We start from the raw sequence: 23,315 nt of genomic DNA, 5'->3' as shown, positions 1-23,315 counted from the left end.
GTAGACTATAGAGGTCTCAACTTGGTAACCAAAACAGATGCTCACCCTATACCCAGGGCAGATGAGCTAATAGATACACTGGCATCTGCCAAGTATCTAAGCACTTTTGATTTGACTGCAGGGTATTGGCAGATCAAAATGTCAGAAGATGCTAAACCTAAAACTGCATTTTCTACCATTGGAGGACATTACCAGTTTACTGTAATGCCTTTTGGTTTGAAAAATGCACCTGCCACTTTTCAGAGGTTGGTGAACACAGTCCTGCAAGGGCTGGAAGCTTTCAGTGCAGCATATTTGGATGATATAGCTGTCTTTAGCTCCAGCTGGGATGATCACCTGGTCCACCTATGGAAAGTTTTGGAGGCCCTGCAAAAGGCAGGCCTCACTATCAAGGCTTCAAAGTGCCAGATAGGGCAGGGTAAGGTGGTTTATCTGGGACACCTTGTTGGTGGGGAACAGATTGCACCACTTCAGGGGAAAATCCAAACTATTATTGATTGGGTTCCCCCTACCACTCAGACTCAGGTGAGAGCCTTCCTAGGCCTCACTGGGTATTACAGGAGGTTCATTAAGAACTATGGCTCCATTGCAGCCCCTCTTAATGACCTCACATCCAAGAAAATGCCTAAAAAGGTATTATGGACAGCAAACTGTCAGAAAGCTTTTGAGGAGCTGAAGCAGGCCATGTGCTCTGCACCTGTCCTGAAAAGCCCTTGTTACTCTAAAAAATTCTATGTCCAAACTGATGCATCTGAATTAGGAGTAGGGGCAGTCCTATCACAACTTAATTCTGAGGGCCAGGATCAACCTGTTGCTTTTATTAGTAGAAGGTTGACCCCTAGAGAAAAGCGTTGGTCTGCCATTGAGAGGGAGGCCTTTGCTGTGGTCTGGGCTCTGAAGAAGTTGAGGCCATACCTGTTTGGCACTCACTTCATTGTTCAGACAGACCACAAACCTCTACTTTGGCTAAAACAAATGAAAGGTGAAAATCCTAAATTGTTGAGGTGGTCCATATCCCTACAGGGAATGGACTATACAGTGGAACATAGACCTGGGAGTAGCCACTCCAATGCAGATGGACTCTCCAGATATTTCCACTTAGACAATGAAGACTCATCAGGTAATGGCTAGTCTTATTGTCCTTCGTTTGGGGGGGGGTTGTGTAGGAAAGTACCATCTTGCCTGGCATGTTACCCCCATTTTTCACTGTATATATGTTGTTTTAGTTGTATGTGTCACTGGGACCCTGGTAACCCAGGGCCCCAGTGCTCATAAGTGTGCCTGTATGTGTTACCTGTGTAGTGACTAACTGTCTCACTGAGGCTCTGCTAATCAGAACCTCAGTGGTTATGCTCTCTCATTTCTTTCCAAATTGTCACTGACAGGCTAGTGACCATTTTTACCAATTTACATTGGCTTACTGGAACACCCTTATAATCCCCTAGTATATGGTACTGAGGTACCCAGGGTATTGGGGTTCCAGGAGATCCCTATGGGCTGCAGCATTTCTTTTGCCACCCATAGGGAGCTCTGACAATTCTTACACAGGCCTGCCACTGCAGCCTGAGTGAAATAACGTCCACGTTATTTCACAGCCATTTTACACTGCACTTAAGTAACTTATAAGTCACCTATATGTCTAACCTTTACCTGGTAAAGGTTAGGTGCAAAGTTACTTAGTGTGAGGGCACCCTGGCACTAGCCAAGGTGCCCCCACATTGTTCAGAGACAATTCACTGAACTTTGTGAGTGCGGGGACACCATTACACGCGTGCACTACATATAGGTCACTACCTATATGTAGCTTCACCATGGTAACTCCGAATATGGCCATGTAACATGTCTATGATCATGGAATTGCCCCCTCTATGCCATTCTGGCATTTTTGTTACAATTCCATAATCCCAGTGGTCTGTAGCACAGACCCTGGTACTGCCAGACTGCCCTTCCTGGGGTTTCTCTGCAGCTGCTGCTGCTGCCAACCCCTCAGACAGGCATCTGCCCTCCTGGGGTCCAGCCAGGCCTGGCCCAGGATGACAGAACAAAGAACTTCCTCTGAGAGAGGGTGTGACACCCTCTCCCTTTGGAAAATGGTGTGAAGGCAGGGGAGGAGTAGCCTCCCCCAGCCTCTGGAAATGCTTTGTTGGGCACAGAGGTGCCCAATTCTGCATAAGCCAGTCTACACCGGTTCAGGGACCCCTTAGCCCCTGCTCTGGCGCGAAACTGGACAAAGGAAAGGGGAGTGACCACTCCCCTGACCTGCACCTCCCCTGGGAGGTGTCCAGAGCTCCTCCAGTGTGCTCCAGACCTCTGCCATCTTGGAAACAGAGGTGCTGCTGGCACACTGGACTGCTCTGAGTGGCCAGTGCCACCAGGTGACGTCAGAGACTCCTTGTGATAGGCTCCTTCAGGTGTTAGTAGCCTTTCCTCTCTCCTAGGTAGCCAAACCCTCTTTTCTGGCTATTTAGGGTCTCTGTCTCTGGGGAAACTGTAGATAACGAATGCATGAGCTCAGCCGAGTTCCTCTGCATCTCCCTCTTCACCTTCTGATAAGGAATCGACCGCTGACCGCGCTGGAAGCCTGCAAACCTGCAACATAGTAGCAAAGACGACTACTGCAACTCTGTAACGCTGATCCTGCCGCCTTCTCGACTGTTTTCCTGCTTGTGCATGCTGTGGGGGTAGCCTGCCTCCTCTCTGCACCAGAAGCTCCGAAGAAATCTCCCGTGGGTCGACGGAATCTTCCCCCTGCAACCGCAGGCACCAAAAAGCTGCATCTCCGGTCCCTTGGGTCTCCTCTCAGCACGACGAGCGAGGTCCCTCGAATCCAGCGACACCGTCCAAGTGACCCCCACAGTCCAGTGACTCTTCAGCCCAAGTTTGGTGGAGGTAAGTCCTTGCCTCACCTCGCTGGGCTGCATTGCTGGGAACCGCGACTTTGCAAGCTTCTCCGGCCCCTGTGCACTTCCGGCGGAAATCCTGTGTGCACAGCCAAGCCTGGGTCCACGGCACTCTAACCTGCATTGCACGACTTTCTAAGTTGGTCTCCGGCGACGTGGGACTCCTTTGTGCAACTTCAGCGAGCACCGTTTCACGCATCCTCGTAGTGCCTGTTTCTGGCACTTCTCCGGGTGCTACCTGCTTCAGTGAGGGCTCTTTGTCTTGCTCGACGTCCCCTCTCTCTGCAGGTCCAATTTGCGACCTTCTGGTCCCTCCTGGGCCCCAGCAGCGTCCAAAAACGCCAAACGCACGATTTGCGTGTAGCAAGGCTGGTTGGCGTCCATCCGGCGGGAAAACACTTCTGCACGACTCTGCAAGGCGTGGGGGATCCATCCTCCAAAGGGGAAGTCTCTAGCCCTTGTCGTTCCTGCAGTATTCACAGTTCTTCAGCCCAGTAAGAGCTTCTTTGCACCAACCGCTGGCATTTCTTGGGCATCTGCCCATCTCCGAGCTGCTTGTGACTTTTGGACTTGGTCCCCTTGTTCCACAGGTACCCTCAGTCAGGAATCCATCGTTGTTGCATTGCTGATTTGTGTTTTCCTTGCATTTTCCCTCTAACACGACTATTTTGTCCTTAGGGGAACTTTAGTGCACTTTGCACTCACTTTTCAGGGTCTTGGGGAGGGTTATTTTGCTAACTCTCACTATTTTCTAATAGTCCCAGCGACCCTCTACAAGGTCACATAGGTTTGGGGTCCATTCGTGGTTCGCATTCCACTTTTGGAGTATATGGTTTGTGTTGCCCCTATCCCTATGTTTCCCCATTGCATCCTATTGTAACTATACATTGTTTGCACTGTTTTCTAAGACTATACTGCATATTTTTGCTATTGTGTATATATATCTTGTGTATATTTCCTATCCTCTCACTGAGGGTACACTCTAAGATACTTTGGCATATTGTCATAAAAATAAAGTACCTTTATTTTTAGTATAACTGTGTATTGTGTTTTCTTATGATATTGTGCATATGACACTAAGTGGTACTGTAGTAGCTTCACACGTCTCCTAGTTCAGCCTGAGCTGCTCTGCTAAGCTACCATTATCTATCAGCCTAAGCTGCTAGACACCCTATACACTAATAAGGGATAACTGGGCCTGGTGCAAGGTGCAAGTACCCCTTGGTACTCACTACAAGCCAGTCCAGCCTCCTACACACAGGCCCTCTCAAGTGCAGCAAACCACTTGTTAATGTCATCCCCCTCCTTATAAGGGGGAACTATCTTCTGCAGATTCCTGGAATCATGCTCTTTTGCAGGATGACTATGGGGAATACTGCTGCTGCCACCATGGGTTTCTAGACCCAACTTCTGTCTTTCCTTCTCTAGTTCAAAAGACTGTCTATCCAAATCCAGCTGTTGCTTTTTAAGCTTCAGTCTGGTTTGTTCCACCCTCAACTTATTGAGTTCCCTTTCTAACATTCTGTCATCAGGGTTGGTGGGAGGGACATTCCTAGATACAGAGGTATGATGGGAATGAACAGAAGGAGACCTGTCCCTTACAGAAGCCACCCTAACAGCTTGGCTAACAGAAACATTGCTACCAGTATGGTGAGAATAAATGATTTTGCTATGATGTGAGACAACACTATTTGTATGGTGTGGCTCATCATCATTACCAACTATGCTAGACTGTCTAGTAATGGGCAGGCTAGGAAGTTTCTTTCCTAAATCTTTTCCTGGGGGAGTCCCTGAATTAGATTGGGAACTATTAGGTACTTTTTCAACAGATGGGGCACTTATGGCCTTATCCTGTTCTCTAAGCATGTTAATAAACAGTTCCAAGGAAGGATTCTTCCCTACACTCAAACCTCTCTCTATGCAGAGACTCCTTGCTCCTTTCCAGCTAAGGTGATCATATGCAAGTTTGGACAGATCAACATTTTGGCCTGTGCCAGACATTTTTAGAGAGGGTTAAAGTGATAGAAAAAGAGAAAAAAGTTTTCAGAACTTTTTAGAAAGACAGAAAAAAAACTTTTTAAACTTTTAAGAACTTTTTGAAAGTTTAGAAGTACTTTTCAGCACTTAGAAAAGAGTGAAAAGAGGAAATGCAAAACTTTTTGGCTATGTGTATATACACTGACCTTGTTTTGTATATTTTTCTCTTATGAAAAGTACAATGACAAGAGTTTTAAGTAGTCTCAAAGCACTTATCCCACTGCTGCCACCAATGTAGGAGGCTGGACTGGCTTGTAGTGAGTACCAAGGGGTACTTGCACCTTGCACCAGGCTCAGTTATCCCTTATTAGTGTATAGGGTGTCTAGCAGCTTAGGCTGATAGATAATGGTAGCTTAGCAGAGCAGCTTAGGCTGAACTAGGAGACGGGTGAAGCTACTACAGTACCACTTAGTGTCATATACACAATATCATAAGAAAACACAATACACAGTTATACTAAAAATAAAGGTACTTTATTTTTATGACAATATGCCAAAGTATCTTAGAGTGTACCCTCAGTGAGAGGATAGGAAATATACACAAGATATATATACACGATAGCAAAAATATGCAGTATAGTCTTAGAAAACAGTGCAAACAATGTATAGTTACAATAGGATGCAATGGGGAAACATAGGGATAGGGGCAACACAAACCATATACTCCAAAAGTGGAATGCGAACCACGAATGGACCCCAAACCTATGTGACCTTGTAGAGGGTCGCTGGGACTATTAGAAAATAGTGAGAGTTAGAAAAATAACCCTCCCCAAGACCCTGAAAAGTGAGTGCAAAGTGCACTAAAGTTCCCCTAAGGACAAAGACGTTGTGTTAGAGGAATAATGCAGGAAAGACACAAACCAACAATGCAACAACTGTGGATTTCCAATCTAGGGTACCTGTGGAACAAGGGGACCAAGTCCAAAAGTCACAAGCAAGTCGGAGATGGGCATATGCCCAGGAAATGCCAGCTGCGGGTGCAAAGAAGCTTCTACTGGACAGAAGAAGCTGCGGTTTCTGCAGGAACGAAAAGGGCTAGAGACTTCCCCTTTGGTGGACGTATCCCTCTCGCCGTGGAAAGTTGTGCAGAAGTGTTTTCCCGCCGAAAGAACGCCAACAAGCCTTGCTAGTGGCAAATCGTGCGGTTAGCGTTTTTGGTTGCTGCTGTGGCCCAGGAGGGACCAGGAGGTCGCAAATTGGACCAGGAGAGAGAGGGGACGTCGTGAAAAACAAGGAGCCCTCTCAGCAGCAGGTAGCACCCGCAGAAGTGCCAGAAACAGGCACTACGAGGATGCGTGAAACGGTGCTCACCCGAAGTCGCACAAAGGAGTCCCACGTCGCCGGAGACCAACTTAGAAAGTCGTGCAATGCAGGTTAGAGTACCGTGGACCCAGGCTTGGCTGTGCACGAAGGATTTCTGCCTGAAGTGCACAGGGGCCGGAGTAGCTGCAAAAGTCGCGATTCCCAGCAATGCAGCCCAGCGAGGTGAGGCAAGGACTTACCTCCACCAAACTTGGACTGAAGAGTCACTGGACTGTGGGGGTCACTTGGACAGAGTCACTGGATTCGTGGGACCTCGCTCGTCGTGCTGAGAGGAGACCCAAGGGACCGGTAATGCAGCTTTTTGGTGCCTGCGGTTGCAGGAGGAAGATTCCGTCGACCCACGGGAGATTTCTTCGGAGCTTCTGGTGCAGAGAGGAGGCAGACTACCCCCACAGCATGCACAAGCAGGAAAACAGTCGAGAAGGCGGCAGGATCAGCGTTACAGAGTTGCAGTAGTCGTCTTTGCTACTATGTTGCAGGTTTGCAGGCTTCCAGCGCGGTCAGCAGTCGATTCCTTGGCAGAAGGTGAAGAGAGAGATGCAGAGGAACTCGGATGAGCTCTTGCATTCGTTATCTAAAGTTTCCCCAGAGACAGAGACCCTAAATAGCCAGAAAAGAGGGTTTGGCTACTTAGGAGAGAGGATAGGCTAGCAACACCTGAAGGAGCCTATCACAAGGAGTCTCTGATGTCACCTGGTGGCACTGGCCACTCAGAGCAGTCCAGTGTGCCAGCAGCACCTCTGTTTCCAAGATGGCAGAGGTCTGGAGCACACTGGAGGAGCTCTGGGCACCTCCCAGGGGAGGTGCAGGTCAGGGGAGTGGTCACTCCCCTTTCCTTTGTCCAGTTTCGCGCCAGAGCAGGGCTAAGGGGTCCCCTGAACCGGTGTAGACTGGCTTATGCAGAATTGGGCACATCTGTGCCCAACAAAGAATTTCCAGAGGCTGGGGGAGGCTACTCCTCCCCTGCCTTCACACCATTTTCCAAAGGGAGAGGGTGTCACACCCTCTCTCAGAGGAAGTTCTTTGTTCTGCCATCCTGGGCCAGGCCTGGCTGGACCCGAGGAGGGCAGATGCCTGTCTTAGGGGTTGGCAGCAGCAGCTGCAGTGAAACCCCAGGAAGGGCAGTTTGGCAGTACCAGGGTCTGTGCTACAGACCACTGGGATCATGGGAGTGTGCCAACTATGCCAGGATGGCATAGAGGGGGCAATTCCATGATCATAGACATGTTACATGGCCATATTCGGAGTTACCATTGTGAAGCTACATATAGGTAGTGGCCTATATGTAGTGCACGCGTGTAATGGTGTCCCCGCACTCACAAAGTTCAGGGAATTGGCTCTGAACAATGTGGGGGCACCTTGGCTAGTGCCAGGGTGCCCTCACACTAAGTAACTTTGCACCTAACCTTTACCAGGTAAAGGTTAGACATATAGGTGACTTATAAGTTACTTAAGTGCAGTGTAAAATGGCTGTGAAATAACGTGGACGTTATTTCACTCAGGCTGCAGTGGCAGGCCTGTGTAAGAATTGTCAGAGCTCCCTATGGGTGGCAAAAGAAATGCTGCAGCCCATAGGGATCTCCTGGAACCCCAATACCCTGGGTACCTCAGTACCATATACTAGGGAATTATAAGGGTGTTCCAGTAAGCCAATGTAAATTGGTAAAATGGTCACTAGCCTGTTAGTGACAATTTGGAAAGAAATGAGAGAGCATAACCACTGAGGTTCTGATTAGCAGAGCCTCAGTGAGACAGTTAGTCACTACACAGGTAACACATTCAGGCACACTTATGAGCACTGGGGCCCTGGGTTACCAGGGTCCCAGTGACACATACAACTAAACCAACATATATACAGTGAAAAATGGGGGTAACATGCCAGGCAAGATGGTACTTTCCTACAATCACCGGTCCTCTGTGTCTCCTCTCAGCAGGAGGAGCGAGGTCCCTTGAACTCAGCAACTCTGTCCAAGTGACTCCCACAGTCCAGTGACTCTTCAGTCCAAGTTTGGTGGAGGTAAGTCCTTGCCTCCCCACGCTAGACTGCATTGCTGGGAACCGCGTGTTTTGCAGCTACTCCTGCTCCTTTGCACTCTCCGAGGATTTCCTTTGTGCACAGCCAAGTCTGGGTCCCCGGCACGCTAACCTGCATTGCACAACCTCCTGAGTTGTCCTCCGGTGTCGTGGGACTCTCTTGTGCAACTTCTGGTGAGCACCGATTCACTCCACTTCGTAGTGCCTGTTCCGGCACTTCTGCGGGTGCTGCTTGCTTCTGAGTGGGCTCTTTGTCTTGCTGGACGCCCCCTCTGTCTCCTCACGCAATTGGTGACATCCTGGTCCCTCCTGGGCCACAGCAGCACCAAAAACCCTTACCACGAGCTTTACAGCTAGCAAGGCTTGTTTGTGCTCTTTCTGCGGGAAAACACTTCTGCACGACTCTTCACGACGTGGGACATCCATCCTCCAAAGGGGAAGTTTCTAGCCCTTGTCGTTCTTGCAGAATCCTCAGCTTCTACCATCCGGTGGCAGCTTCTTTGCACCCACAGCTGGCATTTCCTGGGCATCTGCCCACTCCCGACTTGATCGTGACTTTTGGACTTGGTCCCCTTCTTCCACAGGTACTCTCATCTGGAAATCCATTGTTGTTGCATTGCTGGTGTTGGTCTTTCCTGCAGAATTCCCCTATCACGACTTCTGTGCTCTTTGGGGAACTTAGGTGCACTTTGCACCCACTTTTCAGGGTCTTGGGGTGGGCTATTTTTCTAACCCTCACTGTTTTCTTACAGTCCCAGCGACCCTCTACAAGGTCACATAGGTTTGGGGTCCATTCGTGGTTCGCATTCCACTTCTAGGGTATATGGTTTGTGTTGCCCCTATCCCTATGTGCCCCCATTGCATTCTATTGTGACTATACATTGTTTGCACTGTTTTCTATTGCTATTACTGCATATTTTGGTATTGTGTACATATATCTTGTGTATATTTGCTATCCTCATACTGAGGGGTACTCACTGAGATACTTTGGCATATTGTCATAAAAATAAAGTACCTTCATTTTTAGTATATCTGTGTATTGTGTTTTCTTATGATATTGTGCAAGTGACACTAGTGTCACTCGTCTCCTAGTTCAGCCTAAGCTGCTCTGCTGAGATACCTTTTCTATCAGCCTAAGCTGCTAGACACCACTCTACACTAATAAGGGATACCTAGACATGGTGCAAGGTGTAAGTACCCCTTGGTACCCACTACAAGCCAGGCCAGCCTCCTACATTGGTTGTGCAGCGGTGGGATAAGTACTTTGCAACTACCTACCACTTTGTCATATTGTACTTTTCATAAGAGAAAAATATACAAAGCAAGTTCAGTGTATGTACACCTAACCAAAAAGTTTTGCTTTTCTCCTATCACTTCTTTACTAAGTGCTGAAAAGTACCTCTAAACTTTCCAAAAAGTTCTTAAAAAGTTTTAAACGTTTTTTTTTCTGTTCTTTAAAAAGTTCTGAAACTTTTTCTTTCTTTTTCTGTCCCTTAAACCTATTCTATCATGTCTGGTACAGGCCAAACTCTTGACCTGGCCAGCATAGCTTATGACAACCTTAGCTGGAAGGAAGCAAGGAGTCTCTGTGTTGATAGAGGTTTAGGGGTAGGGAAGAATCCCTCAAGACAACTGTTAGTTAATATGCTCATTGAACAAGATAAGACCTTAGGGGGCACTTCTGGTGAGAAATTAGCTGATGGTTCCCACTCTGATTCTGGGGCACCCCCAGTGAAAGATTTGGGATGGAATCTTTCCAACCTGCCCCTTAGCAGGCCACCTAGCAGGGCTGGTACTTATGTGAGTTCTCATCACAGTATAGAGATTACTCCTTTAGGCCAGGTTGTTAGAGTGCAATCTGTTAGGGACAGGTCTCCCTCTGTTCATTCACACCATTCTTCTGTGTCAAGGCATGCCCAACCCACCCACCCTGATGACAGAGTGTTAGAAAGGGAACTCAATAGAATGAGAGTGGAAGAGTCCAGGCTGAAGCTTAAAAAGCAACAGCTGGATCTAGACAGGGAAGCATTTGACTTAGAAAAAGAAAGGCAGAGGTTGGGGTTTGGACCCCATGGTGGCAGAAGCAGTATTCCAAATAGTCATCCTGCAAAAGAGCATGATTCTAGGAATCTGCATAAGATAGTTCCCCCTTACAAGGAGGGGGATGACATTAACAAGTGGTTTGCTGCACTTGAGAGGGCCTGTGTTGTACAGGAGGTCCCTCAAAGGCAGTGGGCTGCTATTCTATGGCTATCTTTCAGTGGAAAGGGTAGGGATAGGCTCCTTACCGTTAAGGAAAGTGATGCCAATAATTTTTCAGTTCTTAAAATGCACTCCTTGATGGTTATGGCTTAACCACTGAACAGTACAGGATCAAGTTCAGAGAAACCAAAAAGGAGTCTTCACAAGACTGGGTAGACTTTGTTGGCCATTCAGTGAAGGCCTTGGAGGGGTGGTTACATGGCAGTAAAGTTTCTGACTATGAAAGCCTGTATAACTTAATACTGAGAGAGCATATTCTTAATAATTGTGTGTCTGATTTGTTACACCAGTACCTGGTAGACTCTGATCTGACCTCTCCCCAAGAATTGGGAAAGAAGGCAGACAAATGGGTCAGAACAAGGGTGAACAGAAAAGTTCATACAGGTGGTGAAAAGGATGGCAATATGAAAGATGGTGCGAAATGTCAAGATAAGCATGGGGATAAGGGTAAAACCAAAGATCCTTCTTCAAATCTTAAACACTCTTCAGGGGGTGGGGATAAAACAAATTCTTCCTCTTCTTCTCAACCTTCTTCTCAACCTACACAATTTAAAAGGCCTTGGTGCTTTGTGTGTAAAAACAGAGGCCAGAGGCCAGGGGATAAGTCCTGTCCAGGTAAACCCCCTGAGCCTACCACCACTAATACATCAAGCTCTAGTGCCCCTAGCAGTAGTGGTACTAGTGGTGGGACTGCTGGTAACAGTCAAGCAAAGGGTGTAGTTGGGTTCACTTATGGGTCCATCATAGAAACTGGGGTAGTCAGTCCTAAGACAGTTTCTGTCACACCTAGTGGCATTGGCCTTGCCACACTGGCTGCTTGTCCCCTTACAATGGATAAGTACAGGCAGACAGTTTCAATAAATGGTGTTTAGGCCTTGGCCTACAGGGACACAAGTGCCAGTATCACTTTGGTGACTGAAAACCTAGTGCATCCTGAACAACACATAATTGGACAACAGTATAAGATTACTGATGTCCATAACTCCACTAAATTTCTTCCCTTAGCTATAATTCAGTTTAGTTGGGGTGGAGTTACTGGCCCTAAGCAGGTGGTAGTATCACCTAGCTTACCTGTAGATTGTCTCTTAGGTAATGACCTAGAGGCCTCAGGTTGGGCTGATGTAGAGTTTTATACCCATGCAGCCATGCTGGGAATTCCTGAGGAATTGTTCCCTCTCATTTCTACTGAAATGAAAAAGCAAAGGAGAGAAGGCCTGAAAACTCAGGATCCCTCTCCAACAACAGGTAAAAAGGGTATCACAGTATTCCCTACCCACCCTACCATTCAGGATACCATTCCTGTGGTGGGAGAAACCTCTCCTGGGGTGGCACCTGTTCCAAGGGAATCATCAGCTGGCATAGCTGTACTCCCTGAGGTGGAAGTACCGCTCTGTGGGATAACTAACATTGGTGAGAAAAAGAGCACCATTTTAGTTAACATGGAGCATCCCTCCAACCCTCCCAGAGAAACTTTAGTGCAGAAACCCTGCACTGCCTCACAACACTTAGGACAGCATCCCTGCCCTAGTGTGGAGCTCATAGGACAGCATTCCTGCCCTGCTCCAACTCAAGAGAAACAGCATCCCTGTTCTCTCTTCCAGCGATATGGACAACGTTTTTGCCCAGCTATGGCTTTTCTGAGACAGCATCCCTGTCTGGCATTCTCATCACTAGAAATAGGTTCAGTGAATAATTCCCACTGCTCTAAACTAAAACTTACTGATAGAAACTCTGAAAATACATCTTCACATTGTTACTTAGCTAAAAACAGGGTGGTTTACATCCCCACAGGGAACTAACCATATAGTGGATGATAAAGGGAGTAACCAGTCTATTGCAGAGCTACTCTCTACTTATCACCACTTAGACAATAAAGTCTCAACTGGCCAAGGTTAGCCTTATTGTCCTTCGTTTGGGGGGGAGGGAGGGGGGTTGAGTGAGAAAGTGCCTCTTTCTAGCCTTGTTACCCCCACTTTTGGCCTGTTTGTGAGTGTATGTCAGGGTGTTTTCACTGTCTCACTGGGATCCTGCTAGCCAGGGCCCAGTGCTCATAGTGAACACCCTATGTTTTCAGTATGGTTGTTATGTGTCACTGGGACCCTGCTAGTCAGGACCCCAGTGTTCATAAGTTTGTGACCTATATGTATGAGTTCCCTGTGTGATGCCTAACTGTCTCACTGAGGCTCTGCTATTCAGAACCTCAGTGGTTATGCTCTCTCATTTCTTTCCAAATTGTCACTAACAGGCTAGTGACCAATTTCACCAATTTACATTGGCATACTGGAACACCCTTATAATTCCCTAGTATATGGTACTGAGGTACCCAGGGTATTGGGGTTCCAGGAGATCCCTATGGGCTGCAGCATTTCTTGTGCCACTCATAGGGAGATCTGACAATTCTTAGACAGGCCTGCCAGTGCAGCCTGAGTGAAATAACGTCCACGTTATTTCACAGCCATTTACCACTGCACTTAAGTAACTTATAAGTCACCTATATGTCTAACCTTTACCTGGTAAAGGTTGGGTGCTAAGTTACTTAGTGTGTGGGCACCCTGGCACTAGCCAAGGTGCCCCCACATTGTTCAGGGCAAATTCCCCGGACTTTGTGAGTGCGGGGACACCATTACCCGCGTGCACTACATATAGGTCACTACCTATGTGTAGCTTCACAATGGTAACTCCGAACATGGCCATGTAACATGTCTAAGATCATGGAATTTCCCCCCCCAATGCCATCCTGGTATTGGGGAGACAATCCCATGATTCCCCGGGTCTCTAGCACAGACCTGGGTACTGCCAAACTACCTTTCCAGGGGTTTCACTGCAGCTGCTGCCAACCCCTCAGACAGGTTTCTGCCCTCCTGGGGTCCAGCCAGGACTGGCCCAGGAAGGCAGAACAAAGGACTTCCTCAGAGAGAGGGTGTTACACCCTCTCCCTTTGGAAAAAGGTGTTAAGGCAGGGGAGGAGTAGCCTCCCCCAGCCTCTGGAAATGCTTTGATGGGCACAGATGGTGCCCATCTCTGCATAAGCCAGTCTACACCGGTTCAGGGATCCCTCAGCCCTGCTCTGGGGTGAAACTGGACAAAGGAAAGGGGAGTGACCACTCCCCTGACCTGCACCTCCCCTGGGAGGTGCCCAGAGCTCCTCAAGTGTGCTCCAGACCTCTGCCATCTTGGAAACAGAGGTGCTGCTGGCACACTGGACTGCTCTGAGTGGCCAGGGCCAGCAGGTGACGTCAGAGACTCCTTCTGATAGGCTCTTCCAGGTGTTGCTAGCCTATCCTCTCTCCTAAGTAGCCAAACCTCCTTTTCTGGCTATTTAGGGTTTCTGCTTTGGGGAATTCCTTAGATAACGAATGCAAGAGCTCATCAGAGTTCCTCTGCATCTCTCTCTTCACCTTCTGCCAAGGAATCCACTGCTGGCCGCGCTGGAAGCCTGCAAAACTGCAACAAAGTAGCAAAGACGACTACTGCGACCTTGTAATGCTGATCCTGCCGCCTTCTCGACTGTTTTCCTGGTGGTGCATGCTGTGGGGGTAGTCTGCCTCCTCTCTGCACTAGAAGGTCTGAAGAAATCTCCCGTGGGTCGACGGAATCTTCCCCCTGCAACCGCAGGCACCAAAGAACTGCATCACCGGTCCTCTGGGTCTCCTCTCAGCACGAGAGAGGTCCCTTGAACTCAGCAACTCTGTCCAAGTGACTCCCACAGTCCAGTGACTCTTCAGTCCAAGTTTGGTGGAGGTAAGTCCTTGCCTCCCCACGCTAGACTGCATTGCTGGGAACTGCGTGTTTTGCAGCTACTCCGGCTCCTGTGCACTCTCCGAGGATTTCCTTTGTGCACAGCCAAGCCTGGGTCCCCAGCACTCTAACCTGCATTGCACAACCTCCTGAGTTGTCCTCCGGCGTCGTGGGACTCTTTTGTGCAACTTCGGGTGAGCACCGATTCACTCCACTTCGTAGTGCCTGTTCTGCGGGTGCTGCTTGCTTCTGAGTGGGCTCTTTGTCTTGCTGGACGCCCCCTCTGTCTCCTCACGCAATTGGTGACATCCTGGTCCCTCCTGGGCCACAGCAGCATCCAAAAACCCTAACCGTGAGCTTTACAGCTAGCAAGGCTTGTTTGCGGTCTTTCTGCGGGGAAAACACTTCTGCACGACTCTTCACGACGTGGGACATCCATCCTCCAAAGGGGAAGTTTCTAGCCCTTGTCGTTCTTGCAGAATCCTCAGCTTCTACCATCCGGTGGCAGCTTCTTTGCACCCACAGCTGGCATTTCCTGGGCATCTGCCCACTCCCGACTTGATTGTGACTTTTGGACTTGGTCCCCTAGTTCCACAGGTACTCTCGTCTGGAAATCCATCATTGGTGCATTGCTGGTGTTGGTCTTTCCTGCAGAATTCCCCTATCACGACTTCTGTGCTCTTTGGGGAAGTTAGGTGCACTTTGCACCCACTTTTCAGGGTCTTGGGGTGGGCTATTTTTCTAACCCTCACTGTTTTCTTACAGTCCCAGCGACCCTCTACAAAGTCACATAGGTTTGGGGTCCATTCGTGGTTCGCATTCCACTTCTAGAGTATATGGTTTGTGTTGCCCCTATCCCTATGTGCCCCCATTGCATTCTATTGTGACTATACATTGTTTGCACTGTTTTCTATTGCTATTACTGCATATTTTGGTATTGTGTACATATATCTTGTGTATATTTGCTATCCTCATACTGAGGGTACTCACTGAGATACTTTGGCATATTGTCATAAAAATAAAGTACCTTTATTTTTAGTATATCTGTGTATTGTGTTTTCTTATGATATTGTGCAAGTGACACTAGTGGTACTGTAGGAGCTACACTCGTCTCTTAGTTCAGCCTAAGCTGCTCTGCTAAGCTACCTTTTCTATCAGCCTAAGCTGCTAGACACCCCTCTACACTAAAAAGGGAAACCTGGACCTAGTGCAAGGTGTAAGTACCCCTTGGTACCCACTACAAGCCAGGCCAGCCTCCTACATCAGTGTAATCTTTTAAGGAATGCACTTCAACTGCCAACAACCGTAGTCTGTTCTGCGCACCGAGATCTACGCTCTGCTCAAGAGGCTCACACTGGCCCCCACCTTTTTTAACCTCCTTATTACTGGAATGTGAAAAGCCAGATTCTCCTGCAACAGCTTCCTAAATTTCAATTTTATCTTGCAATAATGTGTTCTGGCTAATTTGCTCACGTAAATTCTTATTTTCATGTTCTAACTGCCTACATCTCTCATGCATTTTTCTGTAAGCAGACAAAAGTATCCGAACCCTTCTGTCAAGAATAAAAGGAACATCATTTCTTTCAAAAAGCACATTTTCTAAATATGAAAACACTTTTGCTTTATCCACGCACTCATCCCAAGACTCACAAAGTCCCGATAAACAAGAAAACATGTTTCTCACAGCACCACAAGGCAGTTTAACTTCACATGCATTTTCAAACATGGTCTGCTGTGCTTCTTTAATTTTCTAAACAACAAAAACAATTACACTTTTAAATCGTGCACCTCCAATCCCAAATTCGACTCCAAGACTGATGACTAACGCCAAAATGTTTTGCTTTCCTTAATCTTATCTTATGACCGAGCTGACAAAACTTCTCTGGAATGCACTACTTATTTTAAAGAAGACATTTATTATTATTATTTCACCATGAGGTTCCTGAGAGACGAGATTAGTAGGTTGGAATCACATGTTTAAAAGTAGTCACAACAATGAAAGCAAAATATATCAAAGTACTTCTCAATTGCAATGTACACAGCAAATACATGCGATTATATTATAGCATAACTTCAAAGCAAAGATTAAAAGTAAAAATTTCATCACCGTAGGGCCTATCACTGCTTGTCATCTTTCTCATGCCAGCAAGTTGATGACTCCTGTTCAACTGTGAGGAAGAGAATTTCCACCCAAACGGGATGCCAGGTAGCTGACGTCCGCTCCTGACTGAAGTCCTGGAAAATTTCCCCTTGCTGCTGCCCAGGGACACCGTTTAGAGCAAAAATGCTGGCTCACTGTAGGAACCGAACAAGAGCTTGGAGAGTGGCCAAGTCTCCAAATCTCACTCGTTCCCAGACTGAATAGAGAGGGTAAACAGAAAATATACACTCTCTTATCAGCTAGGGTTTGCTGTGCAAAGTACTTCTCAATTTGAAAAACACAGCTTGGTCTACCATGTGGAAAAACACAGCTCATCCCAACTGCAATGTCGAACTCCACGTTAAAGCCAATAGGCAGCTAAACTGAATACAAAAATGTAATGTCTAATGCCACGTTAAAGCCAATAGGCAGCTAACCTAAATACCAAATGTAATGTCTAATGCAACATTAAAGCCAATAGGCAGCTAAACTGAATACAGAATGTAATGTGCTCCTGATGAACATTGAACAACTAATATGCGCAGTGGTGAAACACAAAGTCATTGGTCAAACACAATTAATGGCAGAACACACCAGCAGAAGCACCTGAACAGCCGTTCAGAAGATCTGAGCACGGCGGTCGTCTCAGCACAACAAAAGAGGGTCCCACGAAGTCGGAGTCCAACCCAGCGAGTTGGGCAATACAGGACGGAGTGCTGGGGACCTGGGCTAGGCTGTGCACAAAGGAAGTCTTGCAAAAGTGCACAGAAGCCCGAGCAGCTGCAGTTCACGCAGTACACAGGATTACTGTCTGGAGTGGGGATGCAAGGACTTACCTCCACCAAATTTGGACAGAAGGGCCACTGGACTGTCGGGGACACTTGGATCCAGCTCCTGTGTTCCAGGGACCACGCTTGTCAAGATGAGAGGGGACCCAGGGTACTGGTGATGCAGAAGTATGGTGCCTGCGTTGGCAGGGGGAAGATTCCATCGACCCATGGGAGATTTCTTCTTCGCTTCCAGTGCAGGGTGAAGGCAGACAGCCCTCAGAGCATGCATCACCAGGAAAACCAGCATGGTATTGGGGTGACAATTCCATGATCCCAGACATCTTACATGGCCATGTTCAGAGTTACCAAAGTGATGCAACATATAGGTATTGACCTATATGTAGCTCACGCATGTAATGGTGTCCCCGCACTCACAGAGTCCGGGAAATTTGCCCTGAACAATGTGGGGGCACATTGGCTAGTGCCAGGGTGCCCTCACACTTAGTAACTTTGCACTTAACCTTCACTAAGTGAGGGTTAGACATATATATATATAAATATTTGGGGTTACCACTGTGAAGCTACATATAGGTATTGACCTATATGTAGTTGTAGGAAGGTAGCCTCCTTCTAGCCTTGTTACCCCCACTTTTGGCCTGTTTGTGAGTTTATGTCAGGGTATTTTAACTGTCTTACTGGGATCCTGCTAGTTAGGGCCCTGTGCTCATAGTGAAAACCCTATGTTGTCAGTATGTTTGATATATGTCACTGGGATCCTGCTAGCCAGGACCCCAGTGCTCATAAATGTTCTGCTTTCCTACTTATCTCGTATCAGAGCTTACAGAACATATCAAGAATTCACTTCTGAGTTCAAAGAAGACCTTTATTGTTGTTAATTCCTCCACACCCACAAGTTCTTGAGGGACGAATTAATAGATTTCAAGCACAAAAGTAGTCACAGCATTAAAACAAAGTATATCTCAGTACTTCTCAGTTGCAATGTACACAGCATGTTATATATATAATGCAAAGCATATAAAATCAAATACTTCACCATGTGAGAAACTATTTACAGCTTCATCTTTCTGGGGTCTGCAAGTTGATGACTCCGGTCAACTGCGAGAAAGAGATTATCTACCCACACGGGAGACTGGCAACTGGCACCAAGTTCCAGCCCGAAGTCAAGCAGATTCGAATCTAATTCTCTGAAGCCCCGAGCCATCCTTTCAAAAGCGTGCCCCCTCCTCTCAGACTCGGGAAAACTACGCAAGCCTTTGGAGACTGGCCAGATCTCCTAGACTTCTCCTCTTCCCAAGCCTGAGCAGAAAGGAAAACACCAAATGTACTCTCTCTTATCAGGTCAAGTCTGGTGTGAAGAAAACAGCTTGGTTCATCTTGTGGAAAAACACAGCTGGAAAAATACAGCTTGGATTCTCAACTGCAATGTCTAATGTCATGTCAAAGCCAATAGGCAGCTGAGCTGAATACAAAATGTAATGTCTAATATCATGTCAAAGACAATAGGCAGCTAAACTGAATACAGCATGTCAAAGCCAATAGGCAGAATACAGAATGTAATGGCTAATGCAATGTCAAAGCCAATAGGCGGCTAAACTAAATACAGAAAGTAATGGCTAATGCCATGTCAAAGCCAATAGGCGGCTAGGCTGAACAAAACATACAATGTGCTACTGGTGAACATTGAGCAACTAATATGCGCAGTGGTGAAACACAAAGTCATTGGTCAAACATCATTAATAGCATCACATTCTACCCTATGACCAATGAATTTTTGTTTCACATATCTCTTGTTTCAAAAAAAAAAAAAAAAAACATCAGCACAAAAAAAAACATTATCAGCAAGTCAGATTTGAATGATCAAAGCAATCACTGTAAAGCAATAGAAGTGGATTAACATATAGATCTCATAACCATTCACCTCAGATACATCTACACAGAAAAGACTGAAACTTTTATACTCTGAATGAGATTATAGTGTCTCTAAAATAGCAATTTAATGTAGCATGAGTACTACTCATGTAAAGGTGCACGGTCCACCTGAAAGGTTTGCTGGAAGGTAAATGAAAGTCAGAGTTCCATACGAAAAAACACAGACAGTTAACTGTTAAGGTTGCTTAGTTCCAGTGGAAGAATGCAATCAAACAAGTTGAACTTGAACTGAAGGCGCCATTTGCGCAAAATGGATCCATGGTTCTTGCACTGTACTCAGTCAGGCTCAGGTTGGGGGTTCAGTCCCTTCCCCGACCCCACACGCACACACCCGAAGGGGGACCACACAGCACACTCAGGGACAGTGGCGAAACGTGGTAGGATCTGCAAAAGAAAAAAGTATGACTTTTCTTGCAAATAACATTTGTCATTTGAAATGTACCCTTCCTCTTTCTTTCCCTGTTTTATAATCAGCACGACGTTTTTAGGGCCCTTTGTTATTATTTCTGCAGGTTCTGGAGGGTCATCTGGGGCTTCAACCCACACCTCAGCACTGAGGTTTTTATCTGCTGCACCACAACTTCCCTTTTCTTGCACTGTCAGAAGGGCTGGGGCAGACTCCTTCTTTACCAAACCTCCATTCACTGCACTTTTGACACTTTGGGCCATTCTGTCTCCAATTTGTATGAATGAATCAGATTCTTTTCTAGGTATCAGCATAATTTTAATTTTTCCTTGGTAATCTGCAGCAATCACTCGCCCTAAAACCTGATCAATTTGCCACATCTGTCCTGGTAACTTTCCTCTCCCTAACTGCTCTGTGACTGCTTGTGGGACAGATTTCTCTTGTGCGTGCTGCCCAGTTTTTATCAAATCTAGGGGAATGTGCATCCCTCTCATCTCTGCCCACCTGTAAGTGGCTTTTTCTCCCAGCTGTTCACATTTCTGGTGCACCCACTTAGCCATCCCCACTAAGTCAGAATTCTGGGTGAACACTTCTCTCTCTGAATTTTTCTCTTTAACATCTGCAAGGGAATTGAACCAGCTAGGTACAGGCAATGTGAAAAACCAAACGGCTAAACCATTGGCAATGAACCAAGAATCAGTGTAAAAATGACACATCTCACGCAGCTCTTGCTTTAAAATCTGACACACATTGTACAACGCTGTTCCTTCTCCTGTGCCAGAAAATAACATTTCAGTCAATAAATCATTAGTCAAACAAACATGCTTTTTATCCTCAGTGGACACGAATTCAAATGGTGCACTGAATTTCACTGGTGACTCTTTTACCTGTGGTACTGTAGCCCTGTCTTGCAAGTACCAGATCGAGTGTATGATCCTAGCTAGGGGCACTCTTTTCTTCCCCTGTTCCTGATTTACATGTAAATCAGTGTTTCCCTCTTGCACTGCGCAGAAACCTAAAGTCTGCATTATTTCATTTGCCAAATCACAAGCGCGCAGCTGCTTATAATTTTTCTTAGTGACCATATACCAAAGTGTTAGGATTTCACTCAGATGAGGGCTATTCTGTTTCCAAAAATCAAACAAGCTAATGAAACTCGGTGTCTCTTGCTTAGTGCAAACAGAAAGAAACTCTAAAATCTTTCGTTTTACTTGTGCATTTTGCGATGGTACCTCGTAAATCACATTCTGAGCTCCGTCCGTGTTATCAGTTAAGGAATGCACTTTGACTGCCAAAAAACCTGGCTCACAGGAAGGCTCAGAGTAGCTCGAAGCTGTCTTAACCCCCTCATTACTGGAATGGGAAAAGACAGATTCTTCTAAAACAGCATTTTTATACATTTCAGCATTATCTTGCATTAATGTATTCTGGCTAATTTGCTCACGTAAATTCTTATTTTCATGTTCTAACTGCCTACATTTCTCCTGCATTTCTCTGTAAGCAGATAAAAGTATCCAAACCCTTCTGTCAAAAACAAAAGGAACATCATCGCTTCCAAAAGGCACATTTTCTAAATATGCTTCATCACAACAAAACATGTTTCTCACAGCACCATCAGGCAGTTTAACTACACATGCATTTTCAAACATGGTCTGCCGTGCTTCTGTAATTCTCCAAACAACAAAAAAACAATTACACTTTTAAATTGTACACGAGAAATCTATAATTCGACTCTACCCCACTTCTGGTAACAAAATGTTCTGCTTTCCCACTTATCTCGTATCAGAGCTTACAGAACATATCAAGAATGCACTTCTGAGTTCAAAGAAGACCTTTATTGTTGTTAATTCCTCCACACCCACAAGTTCTTGAGGGATGAATTAATAGATTTCAAGCACAAAAGTAGTCACAGCATTAAAACAAAGTATATCTCAGTACTTCTCAGTTGCAATGTACACAGCAGGTTATATATATAATGCAAAGCATATACAATCAAATACTTCACCGTGTGAGAAACTATTTACAGCTTCATCTTTCTGGGGTCTGCAAGTTGATGACTCCGGTCAACTGCGAGAAAGAGATTATCTACCCACACGGGAGACTGGCAACTGGCACCAAGTTCCAGCCCGAAGTCAAGCAGATTCGAATCTAATTCTCTGAAGCCCCGAGCCATCCTTTCCAAAGCGTGCCCCCTCCTCTCAGACTCGGGAAAACTACGCAAGCCTTTGGAGACTGGCCAGATCTCCTAGACCTCTCCTTTTCCCAAGCCTGAGCAGAAAGGAAAACACCAAATGTACTCTCTCTTATCAGGTCTAGTCTGGTGTGAAGAAAACAGCTTGGTTCATCTTGTGGAAAAACACAGCTTGGAAAAATACAGCTTGGATTCTCAACTGCAATGTCTAACTCCACGTTAAAGGCAATAGGCAGCTAACCTAAATATCAAATATAATGTCTAATGTCATGTCAAAGCCAATAGGCAGCTGAGCTGAATACAAAATGTAATGTCTAATATCATGTCAAAGTCAATAGGCAGCTAAACTGAATACAGCATTTCAAAGCCAATAGGTAGAATACAGAATGTAATGGCTAATGCAATGTCAAAGCCAATAGGCGGCTAAACTAAATACAGAAAGTAATGGCTAATGCCATGTCAAAGCCAATAGGTGGCTAGGCTGAACAAAACATACAATGTGCTACTGGTGAACATTGAGCAACTAATATGCGCAGTGGTGAAACACAAAGTCATTGGTCAAACATCATTAATAGCATCATAATAAGTTTGTGGCCTATATGTGTTCCCTGGTTGGTGCCTAACTGTATCACTGAGGCTCTGCTAACCAGAGCCTCAATGTTTATGCTCTCTCTGCTTTTAAAATTGTTACTGTAAGTTAGTGACTAATTTTACCAATTCTCATTGGCACACGGGAACACCCTGATAATTCCCTAGTATATGGTAAATAGGTACCCAGGGTATTGGGGTTCCAGGAGATCCCTATGGGCTGCAGCATTTCTTTTGATACCCATAGGGAGCTCAGACAATTCTTACACAGGACTGCCACTGCAGCCTGAGTGAAATAACATCCACGTTATTTCATAGCTATTTACCACTGCACTTAAGTAACTTATAAGTCACCTATTTGTCTAACCTTCACCTGGTGAAGGTTGGGTGCAAAGTTACTTAGTGTGTGGGTGTAGGAAAGTACCATCTTGCCTGGCATGTTACCCCCATTTTTCACTGTATATATGTTGTTTTAGTTGTATGTGTCACTGGGACCCTGGTAACCCAGGGCCCCAGTGTGAGAAGGTAGCCTCTTTCTAGCCTTGTTACCCCCACTTTTGGCCTGTTTGTGAGTGTATGTCAGGGTGTTTGTCACTGTTTTCACTGTCTCACTGGGATCCTGATAGCCAGGCCTCAGTGCTCATAGTGAAAACACCATGTTTTCAGTATGGTTGTTATGTGTCACTGGGATCCTGCTAGTCAGGACCCCAGTGCTCATAGGTTTGTGGCCTATATGTATGTGTCACTGGGACCCTGTCACACAGGGCCCCAGTGCTCATAGGTGTGCATGTATATGTTCCCTGTGTGGTGCCTAACTGTCTCACTGAGGCTCTGCTAACCAGAACCTCAGTGGTTATGCTCTCTCATTACTTTCAAATTGTCACTAACAGGCTAGTGACCATTTTTACCAATTTACATTGGGTTACTGGAACACCCTTATAATTCCCTAGTATATGGTACTGAGGTACCCAGGGTA

Source organism: Pleurodeles waltl, chromosome 6 (genome assembly GCF_031143425.1).
Source record: "Pleurodeles waltl isolate 20211129_DDA chromosome 6, aPleWal1.hap1.20221129, whole genome shotgun sequence".
In the NCBI taxonomy this organism is placed as follows: Eukaryota; Metazoa; Chordata; class Amphibia; order Caudata; family Salamandridae; genus Pleurodeles; species Pleurodeles waltl.
Note: the sequence above shows the minus strand (reverse complement) of the source record.